Below are 25607 nucleotides of genomic sequence, written 5' to 3' on the forward strand. Positions count from 1 at the left end.
ATTCCAAATACATAGGTGAATGCCATAAGCAAACCACGGAAATGAGAACAGGACCCCCATTGAAGTAATCAGAGTAAGGACTGAAAGGACTTGAAGGGACTTGAGACCTCATATGAACAACAATGCCAACCAACCAGAGCTTCCAGGGACTAAGCCACTACCCAAAGACTATACATGGACTGACCCTGTGCTCCAACCACATAGGTAGCAATGAATAGACTAGTATGGGCACCAATGGAAGGGGAAGCCCTTGGTCCTGCCAAGGCTGAACCCCCATTGATGGGGATTGTTTGGGGGAGGGCATTAATGGGGGGAGGATGGGGAGGAGAACATCCATGTACAAGGGGAGTGGTGGGGGTTGGGGGATGTTTGCTTGGAAACCAGGAAAGGGAATAACAGTTGAAATGTAAATAAGAAATACCCAGTTTAATAAAGATGAAGAAAAAATTGGGAATGTATTAACTTAATAAAACTAACATTTAATGAATTAAAAGATATAAATTATCTGAGGTCTATAGGTAATATTTCTCAACTTTGCTGTAATTGTGTACTAGATGTTCTCACCAAAGTATTTAAAAATTCGACTTATGAATTTATTTTCCTCATTAATATAAAAAATTCATAAAATTGTTTCTAGGTTGACAGATTTTTGTTGAACTCAAATAGTGTTTTTATTCCATGATTATTCATATATGACTCAAGAATAAACTATTTCATTGCCACTATTAGGTACAACTTGTGATTTTGCATTGACTCTTTTTGAAAAAGTCATAATACTAAGTACATTGAATATGTACAGCAAAATATTCTCTTAAATAACATATATATATATATATTAACTCTATAGTTCCATATTATCATTATGTTCAATGAAATAAGGAAGCTGTGAATTAGTGTGGCTACTTTGAATTGAAGTAGGAGGAAATGATTTTGGTGTTCTCACATCAGATTAATATTTCCTGTAGTGTATAAAACCCCACCAAACCAATGCTCTTCTACTTAGCAGTAATAAGGACACAAGCAGGAAATGGACATACAGTTTGTTTAGAATAATGATTTAGTTACAAAATGTCCATTGCAATACGAACTGCATGTAAAGAGTGAATTGTTTGATTCTTTGTTCTCTGTTATGTTGATTTTATAACTGCCTGGTTTATGAAAACTGAATCTCCCAATTCAACTAAAATAATTGTTAATATCAAGTGTCATGAAATATTCCAGAATAACTATAAATCCATAGCTAATGTGAATTATACTTTTAAAGATGGGCAATAATCTAAACCGTTGGGAAATTCAACTATACTTTCAGAATCCTAAAAAATACAACCAGTATCAAATTCAAAATTCAGATAAAGATTCACAAGAGATTAAAATTTAAAACTAGTTATCTTCTAAGACCAGAAAATCTATGTGCAATAATTCAGACATAATTACTTATATCATCACCTCCTATTTACATCAATAAAGAGCAATGGAGAGGTATGCGACCATGTTCACTTATTTTATTCAGTTCAAATTGAATCTTCAGGCATAGAAATAACTTGGCATCATACATTATTTTAAAAAGCGGTAAGTTTGAATGTTAACATAATCAATAAATAAAAAAGGAAACAAAAAAGAAATGGAGCTTTGAAGAGGTCTCAGTGACTAAGATTACTGTTCTTCCAGAAGACCTAAGTCTAAATCCCAGCACCCATGTCAGGTACCTTACAAGCACAGGGAAACTCAGTGCAGAGGATCCAAGTATGTAGACAAATATGATTTAAAGCAAATTAAATAAATCTTAAAAAGTAAGCACAGAAATTCCAGGGATATATTTGAAGGAGTCGTTTACAATGACAAGATTGTCATTTTAGGATCAGATACTCTTGCTTGCATCCATGACCAAGACCTTTGGAGGCAGAGGTAAGAAGCCTCAGAATCAAGGACACAGACTTCAGGTTTAGGCAAGTGAAAACCCAGTTCATTTATTTCAGGAACTGGGCAAGCCTTTATACCTTCCAGCCAGGCACCATTGGCCCATGGTTATTGTTCTGGGCATGTTCTCCGTCATCATTCTTTGCAAGGAGTCAGGCAAGCTTTAGGGGTTAGGGTTAGCAGCACATGGTCGACCCTTGTGAACTGCAGGTCACGGTTTTCTGACTCATTCCTCCTACAAACAAATTATTTTCACTGCTATTGAATAATGCTCCTTTGATAAATCATTAAAATCCTGTCAGGCTTCAGCTCTCATTTGAGCTGTAAATGTTAGATAAATCAGACATTGAGTTGAAATAATTTTAAAGTACTGTGAAATTTAATTATATCTCATATTACCATTAGAGATTAATTATAATGAATGAGTTTATAACTTTAATGATATCCGTTTAATGAATGCTAAGAATGATGTGTCTAATAGGCTATTCTGATACTTAAAGTGCAATCATCAATGAACCAAAATAAACCTTCGGTTGCAGTTTGTTTCACTTATTCAGATTTTATTCACCAATCGTTTCTTAATTTTAGTTTCAGTAACAATAAAAATAAGATCATAAAATCATGTATAATACCTTTTTCATTTTATTTTGCTTTCAGATAACTATTGAAACCTTGTGATGGGTGAATTGTTTTATTAGTATAGATTTTCATCAATATACTATAAATAGCCTATTCAAATTTACAACAAATGTTTACATCATCATATGTGTATGTGTGTGTGTGTATGTGTGTGTGTAATTCAATATATATTACTAAGTAGTCTTTATAAAATGTCCAAAGAATGAGGTGCTCATATGGAGTACTTAATTTCATAAAACAAAATTCTAGCCATCATCTTTTCTGGATAACTGTGGCAAAGATGAAGAGGTTTTCCCAGAATGATATTTACAGTGTTAATCTTATAGCAAATTTCCCTTTCAAGTGTGGGATAATAAACTTATTCCTATGTGAGGTTAAATTTTTACTTAATGCAATATTGTTAGGTATCATTGAGGACATGATCAATGTAATAAATTTCAAATTGAAAAATATTTGTACATGTTTACCATTTTAAGAGTGTAAAAGAAAATATATTACTGCTTTCACATATAAGAGAACAAAACCACATTATCTTTACTTGAAACTCCAAATATTTAAAACACATCTATTCAAAAATGAAAAAAATGCATGATTTACAAATTTTAAGCTTCATTTATCACTTTAATGCTTTGAAGAATTTCCTTATCTATTATGTAAGCACAATTACACATTTGAATTGCTGGAAGTTAAAGCTAAAGTTAAAACTCTGATTAAAATTTGATGTTCATTAACTTAATAATAAAAGTTTTATCAATTTTGTTAATTTAAGCTGGAAACTTAATGCTTTGAGGTATTTTGTCTGACAAGTTTTAAACCCCTCTTTGAAATAAGCAGTAATAATACTTCTAAAATATTGGAATTTTAAGATTAGTCAAAAAAAATCAAATCTCTCTGAATAGTTTTTCATTGTTACACTAATGAGTTCGTCATCTCAGTAGAGCCTACAATCATCTGATTGTAAAGTCTCAGATGAAGAATTACCCAGACCTAATGTCTCCATGGCCATATTTCAGGGGTGTTGTTTTTATTATTATTAACTGACATAGAAGGGACAAACTGACTGTGTGCAATACCATCTCTAGCTGGATGGTCTTAAATTACATAAGAACATTTGCTAAACATGGAGTAGTGAGGGAACAAATGTAAGACAGACAACAACCTGCTTTCTGCACTACAGATTTCTGATTCAAGTTCTTACTTTTACTTACTTCAGTGGCCTATGGTGATTTGGAAATAAAAGTCATGCCAGCCCCCTTTCCCCTAAGCTGCTTTTAGTCAGAGGGGTTTGATCACAGCAATATAAAGAAAACTATAAAAAATATTTACTGTATTACTAATAGTTCAGCATCTAGATACTTCCAATAAAAAGCCCATTTTACTGATATATAACTGAACTTTGGTGACTGGGGGAATATTAAACATGAAAATTACTCAGAGCTTTAAGTTTATATTTTTTTCCTTTAAAGAAAAAGTTTTCATCTATTTCAAATGGCTCTAGTCCAAATCTCAATTGTCCTAATTATAGGATCTTAAAATACCTGTAATATTAGACATCTTTAGAGTTCCCTGCTTAGAAGTAAAAAAGAGTACTTCAATGACATAGACAATGTAATAGAATATGTACTAATTGCTACAACAATGGCAGAAGGAGCCACTAACTGAGGAATATAGTGAAATATTCCCATATGCTTATGTTTTTGAACACTTGGTCCCCAGCTTGACATGCTATTTGTGACAGCTATATAGCGTTTATAAAGTACACCCATGCTGGGGGAAGTAGATCACTGTGGCCGAGTGTTGAAGTTTTATATCCTGACCCCATTTCTGACTCATCCTCTGCTTGCTCACTGCAGATGCCATCAGACCAAACAGCCTCTCTCTCCTCCCATGTCTACATCTCTATGGTAGAAAATATAACCTGGTTCTCTAAACAATAATAAACCTTTCCCTTCCCTAAATTGGTTCTTGTCAAGTATATTGTCAGGTCAATGAGAAAATTCATAGAGAAAATAGTATCTCGACACTGAAAATAGCAAGAGAGCACATTCCCCTAAAGCATCCAAGAAAACTGTCTTGTCAAGACATGCATCTGGGTCAGTATTTTGTATTTTGCATTTCTAACCTCCTAAATTAGAAATCAGCACATATGTGTTTCCAGATGTAAATTTTATATTAGTTAATAAATAATAGAAACTTAATAGAAAATTAAATAAAAATAAATTCAGCATTTGCATTTATACTGAAAGACTTCAGAAGGGAACACTATTAATTGCATTTTGCCCTCTTCAAGGACACAATTGGTAGGCTGGCATACAAGCTTAAAGTACACAGAATAGGCATTCAGGAATGTTTTAAAATGGGTATCAGTTGTCTACAAGATACATTTATCCTTACTTAGAGGTATTTCCAGTGTTTTATTTTTGAGAATTGGCTGACAAAAGTAGAGCTATCTGGTCAATATAGGATAATCTTCTTTGTTTAATGCTATAAGCTGGTACACTTTATTCCTATTAAGGATGTCTATTCAAAGGAAAACGATGATTAGTATTTGAACAATAGAGAATTATAACCTAGCCAAAACAAATATATTTAAGGACAATTAAATGATTTTTAGTGCAAGAAAAGAATTCAGTAGTGAATTTAGTAGTGGAGAATAGCATTATCATCATCATCATCATCATCATCATCATCATCAATTAGCTTAATTCTAGATGGAATTTGAGGGGTGAAGATATAGCTACCTAAGGAGAAGGAAATGAAGTCAGTCTTTCAGAAGCAATGTTAAAAATGTGTGTGTGTGTTTACATGAATCCCCTGATATGGCAGCGGATGATAGGGTCACCGGGGCCTAATTACTACCAGCCTACTTTTAGGTCCAATGAGATACTGTACTGTCTCTAGAGAATAAGATAGAATTACAGAGTATGATTCTCGGCCTGTTACTCTGTTTTCTTGGTGAATGCTTGTATGTATATCCAGAAGCACATCTGTGCATACGCATATGCTGTACACATACATATATTCAAGCACACATATACACACAAATGAAATGAAAACAATCTTAAGATTGGATATAATTTGGATTCCCAATCTTCTTTCTAATTAATGAGATCCCTCAAGCGGGATATCATGCTGATGAGGATGTGAAACAATTGGTACACGTCTCCGTTTCTGGTGGGACTGCAAACTTGTACAACCACGATGGAAATCAATATGCCTGTTGCTCAGAAAATTGGGAAATGATGTATCTCAAAACCACCCCTGGGATTATACCCAAAGCCACTCCGTCGTACCATAGGACACTTCCTTAACTGTGTTTACAGCAGCTTTATCCGTACTAGGCGTAAGCAGGAAACAACATAGATTTCCCTCAACTGAAGAATGAATGAAGAAAATGTGACACAGACAACCGAGCATCACTCATCTGTTAAAAAAAAATGACATCGTGAAATTTGCAGGCAAAAGAATGGAACTGCAAAATGTCATTCAGCATGAGTGAACTCAGATACAGAAGACAAATATACTTGCTTATAATTGGATATTAGCTATTAAATAAAGGATTATCAAGCTACAATCCATAGACGCAAAGAAGTTAGGCAAAGAGGAGGACTCTATAGTGGGCGGGACAGGACAGATGAATCTCCATGGAAAGAGAAATCCAAATAGATTTTGTGGGGAGACTAGGGGAATGTAGGAAAATATGTGGGAAGAATGGGAGGGAGAAAAGATGGAGTGGGAGCCTGAAGACCAATATACTTGGAAGTGGGAGGCATTTGACAAGAACACTGGATGTCTAGTGCAGTAAAACATTCCTGGGATCTATTAGGGTGACCCTGCTGAGGATGTTTCCTGATGCATGATATGGAGTCTGAACTGGCTATATTTTCCACCCAGGCAAGGCTTCAAGTGCTGCGTCTAGGTTACATTTAGTTGAGTTATTGGCCTGGGAGATCCTGTGGAAATCCGGAAACAACCTGGGCTGATGCTGGGGCAGATTATTCCTTTCTGAAAACTGATAGCAGGGCCCCTGTTACAGAGGACAACAGCCACACACCTCATTGACGATAAAGAAATTGAGCTCATCCTTGCATGGAGCCTTCATCCTTATGTTCTAGTCACTTTGGTTCAAGAAGTTACTCTAAAGTCTGGACACCAATGCAGCCACAATTACCTCTTTCTATAGTCTGCCCAGCCTGGGAGATTTGCAAGTGCAGTACAGGAGCAGAATTTGAAGTCAACCAATGGATGGTTTAACTTGAGGCTCGTGCCATCAGAGGGAGTCCGTGTCTAGAAACTGGAGACTGGGTAGCTCAGAGACTTAAGGTAGAACGAACATTAAGAAAAAACAGTGTGTTTGTGTGTGTGTGTGTGTGTGTGTGTGTGTGTGTGTGTGTGTGTGTGTGTAAGAGAGAGAGAGAGAGACAGAGAGACAGAGAGAGAGAGAGACAGAGAGAGAGAATATAAATGATTCATACTATACACATATCAGGAGGCGCCATCTAGCAGCAGATGGGAGCTGGTGCAAAGACCCACAGCCAGACATTTTGTAGAGTAGGTCTAACTCGGAGGTCTTCATGGGGTCCTGTCTCTGAGAGCTCGTAGACTCCCATGGAAAATTTGGATGAAAGATTGTAGGAGTGAGAGAGTTTAGAAGACACCAGGAGAACATGGCTCACTGAATCAACTGAGCAGGGATGCTATGGGCTTGTGCAGAAAGAAGTGGCAATCACAGAGCCATCATGGGGCTGCAAATGTTATGGCTATTAGTTTGTGTTCTTGTGGGACCCACAACAGTGGGAGAAACTATGACTCTGACTCTTTTGCTCCCCTTAGAAGATCTTTCTTCCTATTGAGTTGCATTGTCCAGCCTTACAATGAGAGCTCTTATCTTGCCTTATTGTATATTGTTTTGTGATGCTTGGTTGCTGTCCTTGGAGGCCCATTCTTTTCTGAACAGGGGAAGAGATGAGGGAAAAGATACCTGAAGGGAATGAAGGGAGAGGAAACTGGAGTCCGGATGTTTTTCCATTAGAGAAGATGCTATTTTAGATTAAAATGTAAAAAAAAAAGTAAAACAAAACCAAATTAAAATGGAAAATTCATTTACCTTCAAATGAAACAAATATTTGATAATTATGGTAGGCATAAAGGATGTTTGCATAATCATAACTACTTAAAACCCAGATGCTTCACAATATACCTAAATTATGCCCATTCTATTATCCAGCCCTGAGTATAAGGATCTCAGGACATAAACTAAATTATCTGCAGCTGCAACAAAACACATGCAGTTTCTTTCAAAGTCTTTAGTTAGAATGTCACATTCTTCTAGAAAGAAAGATCTAATGCTGTGTCACTCAAGGTAGTTTGTCTTGTCTCATCTGAATCTGGATGTGAGCATTTCTTATCACCCATCTTCTCTTTCTGAGGCAGTCCTGTCATTACTAGCCAATGTCCTTGGTGTCCTTGGAGATGAGGAAAATGAAATACAGTTAAACAAAATACAAGTTTCACATTAGTTAACTGCTGACTAATGTCATAGAGGTTGGTAATAGATCAGACAAAAATCACTGACTAAACGATCATGTTTAGTGACCCTGAACACCAGGGTCCATGTTCAATACTTTTAAAAATATAATTATGGAAAATTTCAATCTCAGCTGGCTAAACCATAGCTACTGGAAATGGAGAAAGTCATGAAGCCAGCACAGTTGCTCACTAGAGTTCCAACAAGGCTGAGCAGAATGCGTGACTGCTGTCAGTCTCTCTTTCACTTTTAGGTTTTGGTGTCTACATGTTGGATTCTTGGGGACTTTCTGCATTGTGGTTAATTTTATGTCTTTTCCCCAGAAAATTGTGTTCAAACTTACTATCTCTCCTGCTTTTAGAGAAATAACTGTATCTAGCCACTATTTGGAAGACTTTCTTATGTCCTGGAGATTGTGCTAAACTCGGATTAGAAAAAGCTAGGCCTTTCTAAGTGAGGCCATGACTCCAGAAACCTTCTTGCGGTATCTGTGAATAAGCAAACTCAAATAGAGTAATTGGTAAGGGTAAACAAAGACAATTAACTAACTCCAACTGCCCAGGAAAGTTATGTACAGATTTAGGCAACTTGTAACAATATGCTTAGAGTTCACTGAAACTGTAGTTTAAAGAGAGAGGTTGTACAAAGTCCGACATCTGGAGGGATAGAACTCGACACTACTTTGTAGTGTAGATGATGAAACAACATTGTAAAAGGGATTGGGTATTAGTATTTGTGATTTTATAAAAATAATGGTTCAGATCTTTCTGTTTGTCTGGAGTGCTTTAAAAAGGGAAAATAGTGCCAGCCTAGGAGCAGCCTGTCATATAATAAATATATTTGCATTGAAGGAGACATTCTTTAGATTTCTTGAATTGGAGTTATGGAGCTAATAATAAAAGTTAAATCTTCTCTATTTGTGCTTTCTAAATGTGACTGAACTTGTTACTCCATACGTGTAATGAATATCAAACACATGTCAAAAGACAAAATTATATTATCTGTACTTCTTAAGTAATCATTAGTCTGTCTTTGTTCTGTGAAAACAGTATAAATAAAAAAGTAATTTGATTGGTAGTCACTCACAGCTGCAAAATTCCCCAGGAAAAAAAAGCAAAATGTGATAGAACATAAATAATATTTAGGAATATGATTATTTTTATAAGATTAGTAATCATTCTGTCATTTTCATCCTTTACTTGAAGTGACTTTATCACCCATTAATGTTTATTAAGATTAAAACTAGAACAATATCTTGTTTTCTTATTTTTAACTTTATCCTTTGCTGAGATAATGGGGAGGCAAAGACAAGTCATTCTGAAATGTTTCTGCTTCATGTTCTCAGTAACTTTTTGAGATTATTTCTCTCAGTGTGCACCTATTTTGACCGAGTGGAAAAGCATTACCTCAGTAAAGCAAACGGTGTTCTAACATCGTGTTTCCATTTAGCAACAGAACATGTTAGTCTAAAAGTGGGACAAACAGTTCAGTAAGTCCCTGTTGGTTAATTCAACCATTGCTCTGAAGATTGGCTGTTACATGCATTATGTACAGCGCCTGTGGCAGATGGTCAGCAGAGATGAAACTGTCCCTGTCAGTGAATTTCCATCTTTTCACCCCTATACACAAGGTACAGATGGCAGTGGGAGTGACTTTCACTTCAGCAAGGGCTCTAAGAACAGACCATGGTTGACCTGAGACTTGCTATTAAAGAAATGTCTGTCTTGCTTATAAAAGAGACAAAAGCCCTTCTGTGGGATAATAAACACCCTGAGCAAAGAAAGATGTGTAGTTCAGATCTATGCAGACAAAGACAGGAACTTCATGCACAAGATACACTGAAATCTCTGTTTTCACATGTGGAGAATTCCCACCAGCAAGGGGGAAAGTATTCTACAATGTTTTCCTTCTTAAACTTTACCATAACTAAACTACAACTCTTTTATTAGTAGTAATAATTAGAGGTCATGGAGAATAAAACATAATTTAGTCTGCCAATAATTGTTAAAATTGATCACTATCATTCATACATCTAATACATATCCAGTCACTCTCTGTGACTCTTTCCATCCAACACATCACTGACCATCTGCTTGGTTAGCTTATTCACAGTGGACATAAAGGCTGCTCTGGTTTGCCATGATGGCAGGCTTTCCTTTTGTCTTACACCTGGGCTGCATCACTCATGAATGTCATCTACCTGGACATTCATTTTATAGAACTAAAACTCAAAGCCCTCAAACAGAAATGTACAGCCAATTAACTGGATGCCCTGCTGAAACAGAATGTGCCAGGTTCCATTTGTATCTCAGTGGAAACTTGGGCCACAGATATTTGTGGTTCTGAAGTTGCAGGACAAAGTTGACAATATTGACATGAAAATTACTCCATTAGGTTTGAAAACAGACAAACACAATTCATCAAACATTCTTGATCCTGGGTTGTATTTTGGAGGGGGCTCAAGATGAAAAGCATTCTCCCAAGCAACTCTTGATTCATGAACTAGTGCTTTGATTTTCTGGGAAATTCAAAACAAATCGCTGCACACTGAGCAGTTTTATCAACTGAGTAACATCTTTAACAAGCTATTGGAGTTGGATATTGAACATAGAGAAGCCAATGTTATTGGGGTCTTCTGGGATATTTGCCGGGACAGTAAGGATGCTGGCTTCTTGATGCTTCTGCCATGCCATTTCTGTGCACCTGCTTTCCTGTGTCACTCTTCTATTTTTATCCTAATCAGACAGATGCCATGTGGCATTTGGACCACAAAAAGTTTCACTTATTGTTAAAAATTCATCTCCAGCTATGTTTACCTACTGAACTTCAGAAAGTTCTTACTTCAATATATACATTTTTGAAAGACAGCCTCAGTTAATATTACTGAGATGACACAATCACCAATAAAAGAAAAAAAAACAACAAACAAGAAACAAACAAAAATTACCAGGCATTGAGAGCTATTTCAGCTAACTTTTTAGACAAAGATTAGTATTGCTTAGCCACTCTCTCAAAGGGATTGGGGAATTTATCACAGCATCTGTTTAGGGCAGAAAAAAATAATTCCATCCTAGAAATCAGTGTTGCTGAATACTATGATTAGACTTCCTCTTAGGAAATCTCTACTCTTTTCCACCAGTGTATGGAACTCTTCATAAGTACATGTTGTATTAGTAGTTTTATATATATTCAAAACTGATGGCCATCTTTGTACTAAATTTTACAAAATAATATTTCTATAAAATTCTACCTTTAAAAGTACAGTTAAAGTAAACATAAGATACATACTACCACAAATATTGTTATCCATTTATCTTTGTCATTTTTTAATTTAAAAGAACACAAGAAATTAAATTTCTTTCTTTGCATCTTCATTCTTTTACTACTTTGTCCTGGTCCCTTTCCTTCTTCTTTCTCATTTATTTTCTTTGTGTCTGTGTCTATCTCTGTGTCTGTCTCTGTCACTATCTATCTACTTATCTCTCCATGTTTTATCCAAATCTAAAAATAAATTATAGATTGTTTGTAATAATAAATAAATAAGCACAGAAAATAAAGTACATAAAAATATTCCCTAATAACTAGTACAACTGATAAACACCTTTAGCAAAGTGGTTGGACACAAAATTAACTCAAATAGTAGTCAGTGGCCCTCATATTGCAAGCAATAAATAGGCTGAGAAAGATATTAGGGAAAGAATACTCTTTTCAATATTCAGAAATAATATTAAATATCTTAGTGTAACTCTAGACAATCAAGTAAGAGACCTGTATGAGAAGAATGTCATGTCTTTGAAGAAAATAAAATAGAATTTATCAGAAGTTTGAATGATCTACCATGATCATGGTTCAGCAGGATCAACATAGTAAAAATAGCCATTTTACAAAAAACATCTACAGATACAATGCAACTCCCATCAAAATACCAACACAATGCATTCAAGACCTTAACAGTGGAATACTAAACTTCCTTAGAAAACAATCTGAGATAGTTTAAACAATTCTGTGTCATAAGATAACTTCGGGAGGTATTATGATTTCAAGCTTCACTATATAGCAATAGTAATAAAAAAAATCACATGGTTTTGGCATAAAAATGTAGTCGAATCCAATAGCCAAACAAAAATTCATACACCAGTGTATACTTGATTTTTTCCAAAGAAGACAGAATTATACAATGGAAAAAAATGATAAGAGAAAAGAAAGGCCTCAAGTATCTCGTGGAGCAGAGAGTTCACTGATGTGTACCATGACAAAAGATAAATGTTTTCAGGAAAGTTGACTCTGGCAGGAGGTTCCATGGGGACCAGCCCAGGGCCTAACAGGAAGTGGACTTCACTAAGATAAAGCCAAGAAAATATGGTTGCAAGTATCTCCTAGTATTTGGAGATACCTTTTCAGGAATGGGTAGATGCTTTCCCCACCAAGCAAGAGACAGCCTCGGTAGTCATCAAGAAGATACTGGAAGAAATCTCCCCCCCCCAACCCTGCTTCAGAGTTCCCAACATAATCAGGTCAGACAATGGCCCCGCTTTCTTTGCCAAGGTAAGCCAGGGTGTGCTCAAGTATTTAGAGATCAATTGGAAATTACATTGCCTCTGCAAACCTCAAAACTCAGAACAGGTAGAGAGAATAAATAGAACTCTAAAAGAGACCCTGACCAAATTGACCATGGAGACTGGCGCAGACTGGGTGGCACTCCTTCCCTCTTGCTCTCTTCGGAGCAAGAAATACTCATCCAAATTCAGCCTTAGCCCCTTTGAGATCTTATATGGGGTACTAGCTCCTTTGATTGTATTAGATGATGTTATTGAATGAACACATCATAGTAATAATGATTTGTATGCCAGGCTAAAAGGCTTACAGATGATACAGAAAGAAGTCTGGTCACAGCTGGCAGCAGCCTATGCCCCAGAGACTCCTAAGACAGCTCATCAGTTCCAGGTCAGAGACTCGGTCTACGTATGACAACACCAGGCCCAGACTCCTGAGCCTTACTGGAAAGGACCGTACCTGGTGCTGCTGACCACCCTGACAGTCGTCAAGTGTCAGCTCTCACCAGCCAACTACTAGCTGTTGGGATTGGGCGGGCTGGGACCTCGAAGGACACTAGGATCTTTACAAAGCTCCCTGAACCTGCAAGTCAGATAAGTGGATACACCAGAGACGTGACTGGGGGCTTGCTGTAATGCTCACTTAAGGAGTGTTCTTTGGAAACAAGAATTTTATGTTTGCCCTAGGCTCCATCGAGATAGGCCCCTCAAACATAGGTGTGGGGGTAGGCTTGATTTCTATTGCAAATGATGTAACATCCCCTTACTTTGAAGCCACTGCATACGTTAGTACTCCTAACACTTCCTGGGCGAATGCCTCCTGGGTCACAACCTGTATAAGTTTAGAAGTTCTAAAAGGCAATCATGACTTTTGTGTGTTAGTTCATATAGTGCCTAGGTTGTTATGCCATCCCTATGAGGAAGTACTCAACTATTAGGATCCTGTTGCTAGAGACTTAGTAAGACACAAAAGAGAGTTGGGAATTACTCTGGCAATTATCTTAAGGCTGAGTTTAGGTGCTGCAGGAGCAGCTGCAGGGACATCTGCCATTGCCCTGCAACACAAGGCTTATAGAGAATTGAGGGCTGCCATTGACTTAGATATAGAAAAGATAGGAAAGACTTTAACTGACCTCCAAGAATCCCTGACCTCCCTCTAAGATATAGTCCTTCAGAATAAGAGAGGATTGGATTTACTGTTTTTTATTCCTTAAAGAAGGAGGCCTGTGTTGGTTTTATATAGATCACTCAGGAAGAGTTAAAGACAATTTGGCTAAGATTAGAGAAGGATTAGAACAAAGTTTTTTTTTTTTTTTTAAGAGAGAGAGAGCTCAAGAAAAAAGTTGGTTTGAAACCTGTTCAATTCTTCCCCTTGGTTCACAACTCTGGTTTATTGCTTATTGGTATGGTACTGATAATGATGTTAAAACAGCAATATGGGGGCTGGGGATTTAGCTCAGTGGTAGAGCGCTTATCTAGGAAGCGCAAGGCCCTGGGTTCGGTCCTCAGTTCGGAAAAAAAAAAAAAAAAGAACCAAAAAACAGCAATATGAGCTCATCAGTAGTGATGAGATTAAGTTATAATTTTGAGATTAAAACTATGACAAAAGAAAAAGGGCAGAATGAAGAAATAAAGTTTCATAGATGTAAGAAACAAAGTTGTAAAAACAAGGTTTTGAGAAATACATCTGGTGGTCAGAATGCCTATGACAAACTTGTGACCTTTCTGAGAGACACATCTAACATCAAGATGGCCAGTGATATGATAAGTTTTGGTGCTCAAGATTCTGACTAAGCTAATTAAGCAATCCCCTAACCCTCCCTGTGGTAAATTCCAAGAACAACTGCAAGATGTCATCCTGACCCTGTCCGACCACCCAGTTCCTCTCCCCCTCCTAAGGGACATGCCAACTTAGCTCTTTCCCAGAGAATCACCAAGGCCAGGTGTAGGGCTGGATGAGGAAGTGACTAATTGAGCCAAGAACAGCCCCTTGAGCAGGCCAGCCAATACCTGACCAGATCCTTTGTCCTGTGTACCACCAATGAGAAAAGGCCAGCTAACCCTGTTGCTGAAGTCTGCCTTCTGTAACAACAACAACAACAACAAAAAAGTTGTGTGCTTTTTGGGTTTGGGGTTGCCTCTCTCTGCATGGATGAACAATCCCATGTATGTGGATTAAAAACTTTATACCTTCAAAAAAAAGTTCAGCATCCTTAGTCATCAGGGAACTGCAAATCAAAACAAACCTGAGATTCTGACTCCACCTCGCACTAGTTAGAATGGCTAAGATTAATAAAACAAACAAACAAAAAAACCAAAAAAAAAAAAAAACCAAAAAAACAAAAAAACTCAGGTAACAGCAGATGCACTCCTCTACTGTTGGTGGGATTGCAAACTGGTACAATAACTCTGGAAATCAGTCTGGAGCTTCCTCAGAAAATTGGATATTCCACTACCTGAGGATCCAGGTATACCTCTCCTAGGCATATACCCAACATATAACAAGGACACATGCTCCCCTATGTTCATAGCAGCCTAATTTATAACAGCCAGAAGCTGGAAAGAAGCCAGATTTCCTTCAACAGAGGGATGGATTGAGAAAATGTGTCACATCTACACAATGGAGAACTACTCAGCTATCCAAAACAATGACCTCCTGAAATTCAAAGGCAAATGGATTGAACTAGAAATTATCATCCTGAGGTAACCCAATCACAGAAAAACACACATGGTATGCACTCATTGATAAATGGATATTAACCCAAAATCTCAAATTACCCAAGATGCAATCTACAGACAACATGAAGTTCAAGAAGGATGACCAAAATTTAGATGCTTCACTCCTTCGTAAAATGGGAAACAAAAATATCCATAAAGGGATATGGAGGCAAAGTTTAGAGCAGAGACTTAAGGAACTGTCATTCAGATCCTGCCCCACCTGGGAATCCAGCTCATATATAGACAACCACCAAACCTAGATAAAATTGATGGTGCCAAAAAGTATATACTGACAGAAACCTGAGATGCTCAGCCAGGGTGTGACAATTACAGAGCCAAATGCTAGCAGCAAACCAATAAACTGAGAATGGGATCCCTGTAGGAGGAATTAGATAAAGGGTTGAAGAAGCTAAAGGGGCTTGCAACCCTATAAGAACAACAATACCAACCAACCAGAGTTCCCAGGGATTAAACCACTACCCAAAGACTATACATGGACAGACCCATGGCTCCAACTACATATGTAGCAGAAGATAGCCTCTTGGGCACCAATGGAAGGAGAAGTCCCTGGACTGCCAAGGCTGGACCCCCCCCAGTGTAAGGGAATGGGGGGCAGAAAGGGCGGTGGTTGGGCAGGGGGAACACCCTTATAGAAGAAGGAGAGGGTGATGGTATAGGGGACTTAAGGATGGGAAACAGGGAAAGGGAATAACAATTGAAAAGTAAATAAAAATATCAAATAATAAATGTTTTAGTCCCAAAATACTGTTAAAGACTGTAGGAAGATGGAATGATTCAGGATTCTGAAACAGTAATGCTAACCTGGTGCCTTGCCACATGCCAGCACATAGCCTTGCTATCTTACTTCTGTTTTCTGTTAAGCAATTCTAACACTGTAAGTGGTTTGCCATTGCTTATAATGACAGGGGCATTCTTAATTCAGCGCCTTAGACTGCTCGGCCACGTTACCCAGCTAACAGGGGCATTCTTATACATTAGATAATTTTCTTACTATTTCAAGCAGTCAGCACAACTCAGTTTTCAGCCTTGGTCTTGACATTTAGTGCTTTTTGGTTTAATGTTTTTGCATATTCTCTAAAAAATTAATAAACCAAACATCTAGATTTCAGTAGAGTTGAAGGTTCCTCCTGAAATCTGTATAGGCTAACTAACTTTTCCAACTTTTCCTTCCCATCATCCTTGTCTTCCCTTCCTGCCTTAGAAAGAAGGAAATTACCCTCAAACAGTGAAAGCCAATTTTTTCCCTATTTTCTACAATTAGGATAATTAGCTGTACAATAAATAAAGTCACAAACAGAATTTATCATTGCAGTCCTGTGGCCCCTAGAATCCTGATGACCTCTTGATCCATGATAGAGATTGTTCAGCCATGTGTTTTCACTTTTCCTTTTTAAAGATTTATTTATTCATGTATATGAGTACATATACTGAAATATACCGTTTCTTCAGACTCATCAGAAGATGGCATTGGATCCCATTTCAGATGTTTGTAAGCCACCATGTGGTTGCTAGAAATTGAACTCAGGACTTCTGAAACAGTAGTCAGTGCTTTTAACTGCTGAGCCCTCTCTCCGGCTCACCATCTCTCATCTCTCTCTCTCTCTCTCTCTCTATATATATATATATATATAAAGTTAGCTAAAAGATACTGTCTGTATTGTTAATTTCCATTAAAATAAATAAGTGTTTTATTTATCATGTACATTTAGACATCATTTACCTAAAAAAAAGAATATAATCAAATTTTCTAAATGTTGTATTGTTGGAAATTACAATGGTGATTATAAATTTGCACCTCCCTGACATCTAAAAATGTTATTTGCCAAAACAGGCAATATGATGAAAAATAACAACATTAGAAACGCTCTTCTATCCACATGCAAACATACCCAAAAAGACCCCAAAATGAAATTGGAACCCCTGGTACTTGAATTATAGATAGTTTTTAATCACCATGTAGGTGCTAGGACTTAAACTAAAGCTGTCTGGAAGTGCAACCAAGTACTTTTAAATGCTAAACCATTTCTCAATCTCTATTCTTTTTCTTCCATTTTTTTTCATTTAGTTTATAGCCACTCACTTATTATGAGATTCCCTCTCTCCCTGTTTACTAAGACAAGGTCTGACTTCATGGTCCTGGAAATCAATATGTAAATCAGGCTGGCTTCTAACTGGTGAGTGGTCCTTCTGCTTCACTTGGTTATGAGGGTAAGCCAACATCGGCCCAGAACTTTTGCATGATTTCTTAAACTGTTATTAATGGAATTCTTAATAAAGCTCAACTGTAAATTTTTTTGTGAAATATCTCCATGTCTAAACAGAAATACAGATTGTTTTTAGAGTAGTTGAAACTTGGAATAAGATTAGTAATACAGTATTGCGGTTTCTCTCTACCTTCTCCAAAAGTAACCCAAGCTAGCCAGAAGAAATGAAAATTTGGGAATATCTGAAGATGTTACTGTCATTGTCTGTTTACTACAAATAATTTCATTTAAAATAAAGTATCATTCCTACCAAACCCCAGAAAAAAAAGAAGAAATGCAGTATTGGAAAAATGTATTCTAGTGGAAGAAGTAATTATAAAAATTATTTTTAAAATTTCCAGATTTGACATAGAAATATAAAAACAAAAATCACAAGACTTGTGAGTTAGAATATGTCTTTTTTTTTAGTTTATTTGTTTAATATTTCAGCCAAAAATTTAGAAGAACTGTACAAAACACTAGGTGTTTCTGTATACACAATTCATTTTTTTCCTTTCCATTTTTATATTCATTTATTTATTATTGGATCTTTTATGTATTTACCTTTCAAATATTAAGACATTAAGGGAATGGGTTTTCTTTCTTTTTTTGTTCTTTCCTTTTACATGTGATCTTAAGAGGGTCCTGATGAGTAAACACGAAGCTCAAGTCTCAGGAAAATCCTGTCACCCATTCTCAGGACCTTTGGGCTGTATAATCTTCATCGTGAGCCACTTTTCTGTTTTCAGTGCACGAATAATGCTTTTTGAAATTTGAGGTAAAATTTTAGCATTTCTTAAACTATGTTCTACTGATCAAAATCGTTTGTATTTGAAGGATAAAGAAATGTAGACATGTGACAACAAAAGTGCTTAATTGCATACCTTGAGTAGAAAATAAATGTGCAATTATATTAATTAAATTATTAATTAAATTATTATTTTTCTGAATATGGATAGGTAAGCATGTAGATATATGTGAGGCATGTTCTTGACTATGCAGGTATGATCTCTTCCAATGAATCTGAAATTATTAAAAAATATTCGTAGAGAAGTTTAAAATTTTTTATTTTAATAGTTTAAGATTTATCTTAAAATCAGGTGTGGAAATAGCAATGATATTCAAAGATGGTGGCCAAAAGCATCTAAACCTATTAGTCCAATAGCAAAGTACAACTGCAGAGCACATTAAAACTTTGCATGATGGCAATAGAAATGGGGGGAAAGATAACATGATCTCATATATTATATAAAGGAGTAAGATTCAGCCAGCCAGGAAGATTTCTTCCAGAAGAAATACCAGTGTCAGTGAAGGAAGCATTACATGGCATTTTCCATTAAAAGTAGAAAATTAAATAAAAATGTGAGCCAAAAATGCTACATCTTTGAGTTCTGTTACTAATAACTCCTGCATTACTAGTGAAATGTTAGTAATCAAATTTTAAACCACATGCTACTCTTACAGGAGTCTGATCATCACTGACTATAAGTTACATCATTAAAGAATCATAATGGGCATTGGTATACTGTCACATGGTGCTATAAGAGGTAGTTAATAAGGCAATTCTAATTCACTTCAAGATCTTAATCAATTTTGCCTAAAAATTAGGAAAATATCCCAAATCTTCATATATGTATTACTCTATGTTGCGCATCTGATAGCATCTTTTTTTCTTTTTTTCTTTTTCTTTTTCTTTCTTTCTTTTTTTTTTTTTTGAGAGAACAAGGCATAGCATGCACGGGAGGGAGGGAGGAGGAAGTGGGAAATGGGGGATAGATAATATAGGATAGATACATAGATAGATGGATGATAGAGTATAGATAAAAAATAGATATTGATAATGATAGATTAGATACATATTTTCCCGAAAGTTTGGCTTTCTTATTTTCCTTGGAAACATATTAGCATATTTAGCATATTTCTGATGTTTGAGAATTCCTGTGTCCTCTATGTAACACTTCCTTTACTAATTTCAAATATTTCAAGCATGATTTGTATGAGTGTTGAGAAGATTATTAAAAATGATTACAGTAAGCAATGTGCTAAAAGGACACAAGTCTGAAAATAATTCTAGGTAAGCATTTGTCTAAGATAACGTGAACTCTGGCAAATTCTGTTCTGATGGCTCACATGATACTTATCATGTGCTATCATAGGATATATCATTTCTCCCAAGATAATAATGGTGAATGTCAATACTAAGTACATTTGGCACAAATACAGATTAGAATTAAGATTCTGGGAGTATTCAAAGTAGTTTGATTTTAGCAAATTATACAACTACTCATTGGTATAATGACTACTAGCAAAACATATTATGAATCTGAATCCAAGACATATAATTTTGTGTGTTATAAAAGACATAGTCATTTGCCATGGTTGTAACAATAAAGCAAGGAATATGTAAATCTTAGCATTCTATACGTAGAAGGGACAGGAATTTATGGAATGCAGTTGATGATCGTGCAAAGAACAGACTCAAGCGAAATTTATGTATTAGGCCCTGATATGAACATTAGTGAAGGATGGAGAAAAAAACATGGAGATACACTTTCTCACCTTTATATGCCTCAGAAAAACAAAAGGTATTTATACCACAGAACACTAATTCAGTGGAATGATTTTTGTGTTTGTTTTTGTATTTTTTTTCAGTTCTCACCATGAACTCAATATGCTGCTACCAGTACAACATTCAACATTTCATTCATGTTCTAAGTTAACTGAAAGGTAAAACCAGGGATGCTTCATGGAATCAACACATACACTGATAGTTACCAAAAGCACACAACTAGAGGGTGTGGACCACAAATCTCATCATCTCTTCAATTCCTAAGAATGGCCAGACCTAGATAGCCTTTTCTAGGATATATAGGGATAGGCTTCTCATTACAATTTGTCTGGAATCTGGTTGTCAAGAAGAGAAAAGAAAGAGCTACAGTCATTTAGTGTTATGCTTTGTATAGACTGACTCACAGGGACTCTTGTGTGTATATATGTAGATACATATATACCTCTATATGCCATTACATATACATGTACTTGTGTGTTTATATACATACAAATCCACTCTACATATGAAAGTGGTTATACACATACATATGTAAATTATATGCATGTATTTTCATATACATGCCTGTATAGGGATATTGCATATGATGTGAATACATATGCACATTTATGCAAATAACATATATGCCTGTCTCTTTTCCCAGCAGAAACATGAGAGGAGCCTTTATATAAATGATTTTCAATAGACCAGTGGTTGTCCAAATTATATTTTTGAAAGTCTATTCTCCTAGGATCAGAATACTAACCCTGAAATACCCTACATAAACTGCTTGATTATCTTACTGAATAATACATATGGAGAATATCAAATACAGGTCTTTTATTCAGCATAATAACAATATAATAATTAATAATCACATTTCTTATTTACTTTTTGCTAACACAACATTTTAATAAAATTGTAACAGCTCTATAGTACAGTCTTCATCAGAAAGAATCCATAAATCCAAATGATTTAAGTTTCTCATTCATTTCTGTACTCTCCCTTAAATAGGCTCAAGTACTATTTCCTAGAAGCCTTGAATTCAAAGTTTTCTGTTGTATAGATTTTAGTAACCTTTAATAACCACAAGGACCAGAATTTTCATTTGAAATAATAATTCCCCACCATGTCACAGTGGACCTCTTTGGGGGAATTAGCATCCCTGGGCACTGTGCTTCCCTCTATACCAGAAAAGTACACAGAGATAAGGAGTGGTTTTATTTAGTGAAATATCAAGAATTAGAAGAGTGCTTATCAACAACATTCTCTACCCTGCAACTCGTTTACCTTCTTATGACGAAGATTCCAACTTTTAGAATGAATTCAATGAATTAATCCATGGATATTCAAAGGCTGAAGTCTGAAAAGGTTTCTCATGCAAATTTAAAACATCAATATAATTCAATTTTGCTTATAATGAATTATTCTAAAGTAAATGAAAAGCGAAACTTTTTCAAAATCAATTTAGCTAGCTAATCAACTAGAATCTCTTTTGAAGAGTAACGGTGCCTGCACAGTTGAAATGTTTGATCATTTTTTCTGTTGTGAACAAATATTTCTTTCCTTTTTCCTCAGGCAGTCATCTAAAACAAACATCACTTTCAAAGTATAAGTTCGTTTGCAATACATCAAAATAAATATGCTTATGTGAAATTCTGCATTTGGTACATAAACAAGAAGAAGAAAATTCCAAGTACATTATTCTGAAATATGAGACACTGGCATTATTAATTCTATGCCATACTGTGACCAATTATAATACTTCAGCATGAACAATAAAGGACGTAATATACACTTTCAAGTATGAGTAAAAATGAGCACCTTTTGATTTAAACAAACCTTAGCACAATGTGTTTAATTTAATTGGTATGTTTTAAACAGAATGTTGCAAATGTTCAGAATACCATGTGGTTAGTTCATTACCACAGGTCTGTGGTTCTTAATTATCCATATGAAGGCCAAATGAATCAGTAGGCAAATGGGGGCAATTATCACATTTACAGAAGAACATGGCTCTCTGGATGGAGGTTTTTGCAAGCCTCATTTGCTGTTACAAAGTCGGCAGTAGAGCATTTCAATACAAATGAGAATTGAATGGTGCAATATCAGCCAAATGCCATCAGCTTGGGGGGTGGATGGAGACAATATGGTGCAGAGTCATGTAATCTCTGTGAAGTTTCCTTTGACAGATTTCTATTTATATAAAGCACAGAATTGGACATAAAAATAAAATAATTTTATCTCAGAAAGCTTTCTACAGGGAACAGAAACTCTTGGTGCCATACATCCCATGTAGATTCATCATGTCATTGGAATACAGGGCAGGAAGGAAGGAGGGCTGAGGAGTGGTGCCAGCTGTAAATTGCTCTCTTTCTTGCCTGGCTATGGGTAATATATAGATACTAGGAAGATTGCTCTGTCGGAGCAGCTATAAAACTGTGGTCCACATGTCCCAAATACCCAGCAGAATAAACTATCTGCAAATTGGAAAATGTGCACATGGTAAGAAATAAAAGAGCAACATATAGCCTTTTCTAGTTATAATTATGTTTTTCTATTAATCAAGAGTAGTGATTTTTTGAGCAGCAGTCTTTCAGGAGCAGTTACAGAGATTAGAAATATAATTGACTCACTGACGCCCTAGATGCCCACAAACATTTTATGAGCCAGTATATTAAGCACCTAATTATAGGCAATGATAATTTTTTTCTGATATATGTTTTGGCAGTGTTTAGGATTATGAAAGCAAATAAAAAGTCCACAAATAGCTACATGATTCATATTTCAATTGGATGCTTCTTTTCATAATAAATAGATATTTTTTAAATAACCACTAAAGTATTTAAGATAATATTTTGATGCTTAAAGAGTGCAAATTGTTCCAGCACCATGATTGTCTTTACTGTATTGATTTCCTCATTTGTCAAAGATGTATTGAACATATCATTTATACATACCTATGAATATATAACAATAATTAAAAGAAAATGAAGCCATATATTTGTAAAAGAACAAGACATACGGCTTCCTAGGAGGGTTTAGAGCGAGAAAAGGGAAAAAGGAAAAGATGTAATTACACTATGATTTTTAATATTTAATAATTTTAATCTTATTTTAAAATGATGCATTGACTACGAACATATGAGTCTTTACAAGTATACACATACACACACACACATATCTACATTTTATGTTCTTTGTTCTATTCTTTGATCTGGCCACTCTATTTCTAACACTACTTACATGTTGTATATTTAAAGAAAGCCTTTGTTCTTTTGAAGTTTTCTTTATAAACAAACATGAGATTTGATGGAAGATTTCTTCTAAAGCACTTTTTCTTTATCTTCACTTTTTCTTTTCCTTCCTCAGTGGGTTCACTATGCTTTTCAGTTTAATGTGTAAGTAAATTGCTAGAGACACATCATTACCTTTCATTATAAAGGGGATCACCTTACATTTTCTGCCTCTCTGTTTCCATTCCGATGATGTTAATATACATTAGGCTCAAGATATTCTTCATGAAATTGTGAACATTCCACTCTAATCCTAGACATAATAAATGTTTGACAATATTTATTATGATATGTTTGTCCTTATCAAATATCTTTCTCTTACTGTTGACATGACTATGATTTTATTGTTAGCCTGCTGACATGATACATTCCATGAAGTTTAATTTAAATGAGTTTCACAGTGCTAGGAAAAAAAGCCAGTTATTTTCTGTGTATATTCCTTTGTGCAAATTTGTGGGTTTAGTTTCCTAAAATGTTGAAAGTTTTTGTATCCATGTCTATGAAAAATTTTTGTAGAAAATCTTTATTTCATGAGGAATGGTGACTACTATAATTAGTGACATAACCTTTTACAGTACTGAGCAGTGAAATCACCTGAAATTGGTTACTTTTACTGGAAAGTTATTAAATACTGCTTTCTATAAATAAACAACACAGAAGTAGTGTTAGAAATAGAGTAGACAGATCAAAGAACAGAACAGGCAGCATAAAATGTATATATATATATATATATATGTATGTATGTATGTATGTGTGTGTCTGTATACTTGTAAAGACTCATATGTTCATAGTCAATGTGTCATTTTTAAATAATATTAAAAATATTAAAAATTGTAAATATTAAAATCATAGTGTAATTACATCTTTTCCTGTTTTCCTTTTCTTCCTCTGAACCCTCCTAGGAAGCCATATGCCTTGTTCTTTTACAAATATGTGGCCTCTTTTCTGTTAATTGTTGTTATATATGTGTGGATATATAAATGGTATGTTCAGTACATCTTTGACAAATGAGGAAATCAATACAGTAAAGATAATCATGGTGCTGGAACAATTTGCACTCTTTAAGCATCAAAAGATGGTCTTAAATACTTTAGTAGTTATTTTAAAATATCTATTTGTTATGCACAATAAAATATTCATATTAATTTTATACTATTCAGAATATTAAACATACTTCTCTTCTTTATTTTTTCTTTTTATTTTTTTAGCATGTGATGGACTGTAGAGCATCTGCAAAGTTACTGAACTGATGGTGAATTTTTTTATTGGAAATAATTTATTAACATTTCAAATTTTATCTCCTTTCCTGGTTTCCTGTCCAGGATAACCCCCCTATCTTATTCATCCCCCCATTCCCATTCTTCTTTGAGAGTGTTCCCTTTCCCCAACTACCCACATTTCTTGCTCCCCCCTGACATTTCCCTACACTGGGTAGTCCATTCTTGGCAGAAACAAGGGTTTCTCCTTCCATTGGTGCCCAACAAGGCCATCCTCTGCTACATATGCAGCTGGAGCCGTGGGTCTGTCCATGTATAGTCTTTGGGTAGTGGTTTAATCCCTGGGAACTTTAGTTGGTTGTTATTGTTGTTTTTATGGGGTTTCAACCCCCTTCATCTACTTCAAACCTTTCTCTAACTCCTCTAATGGGGACCCCATTCTCAGTTCAAAAGTTTGCTGCTAGCACTCACCTCTGTATTTGTCAAATTCTGACTAAGCCTTTCAGGAGACAGCTATGTCAGGCTCCTGTCAGCATGCACTTCTTGGCTTCATCAATATTGTCTAGTGTATATATATATATATATATATATATGTATATATATATATATATATATCCACATATATATATATCCACATATATATATATATATATATATATATATATATATATATATATATATGTATATGCCGCGTTCTCAGATGCGGCAGGCTCTGAATGGCATTCCTTCAGTCTCTGCTCCAAACTTTGTCACCGTATCCCCTCCTATGAATATTTTTGTTCTTTTTTACAGAAGGAGGGAAGTATCTGCATTTGGTCATCCTACTTCTTGAGATTCATGTTGTCTGTGGATTGTATCTTGGATAATATAAGCTTTTGGGCTAATATCCACTTATCAGTGAGTGCAGGCCATGTGTGTTTTACTGTGA

General features: G+C 35.5%; 1 long non-coding RNA gene across 2 annotated transcripts in view; it reads left to right on the top strand.

Annotated features, from left to right (window-relative positions):
• The window catches only part of LOC102554147 (uncharacterized), a 38802-nt gene extending 16795 nt beyond the window's left edge, over positions 1–22007 (top strand). The window contains exons 2-5 of one of the 2 annotated variants that reach the window (XR_010064142.1): positions 17441–17549; positions 18258–18396; positions 20271–20345; positions 21745–22007. This is a non-coding gene — a long non-coding RNA (uncharacterized LOC102554147). Of the gene's footprint in view, positions 1–388; positions 18397–20270; positions 20346–21744 lie in introns of those variants that run through there. The other variant, XR_590957.4, reaches the window with a different exon arrangement.
• The last annotated feature ends 3600 nt before the right edge of the window (positions 22008–25607 follow it).

The sequence above is a fragment of the Rattus norvegicus genome, chromosome 2, assembly GCF_036323735.1.
Source record: "Rattus norvegicus strain BN/NHsdMcwi chromosome 2, GRCr8, whole genome shotgun sequence".
Lineage (NCBI taxonomy): Eukaryota > Metazoa > Chordata > Mammalia > Rodentia > Muridae > Rattus > Rattus norvegicus.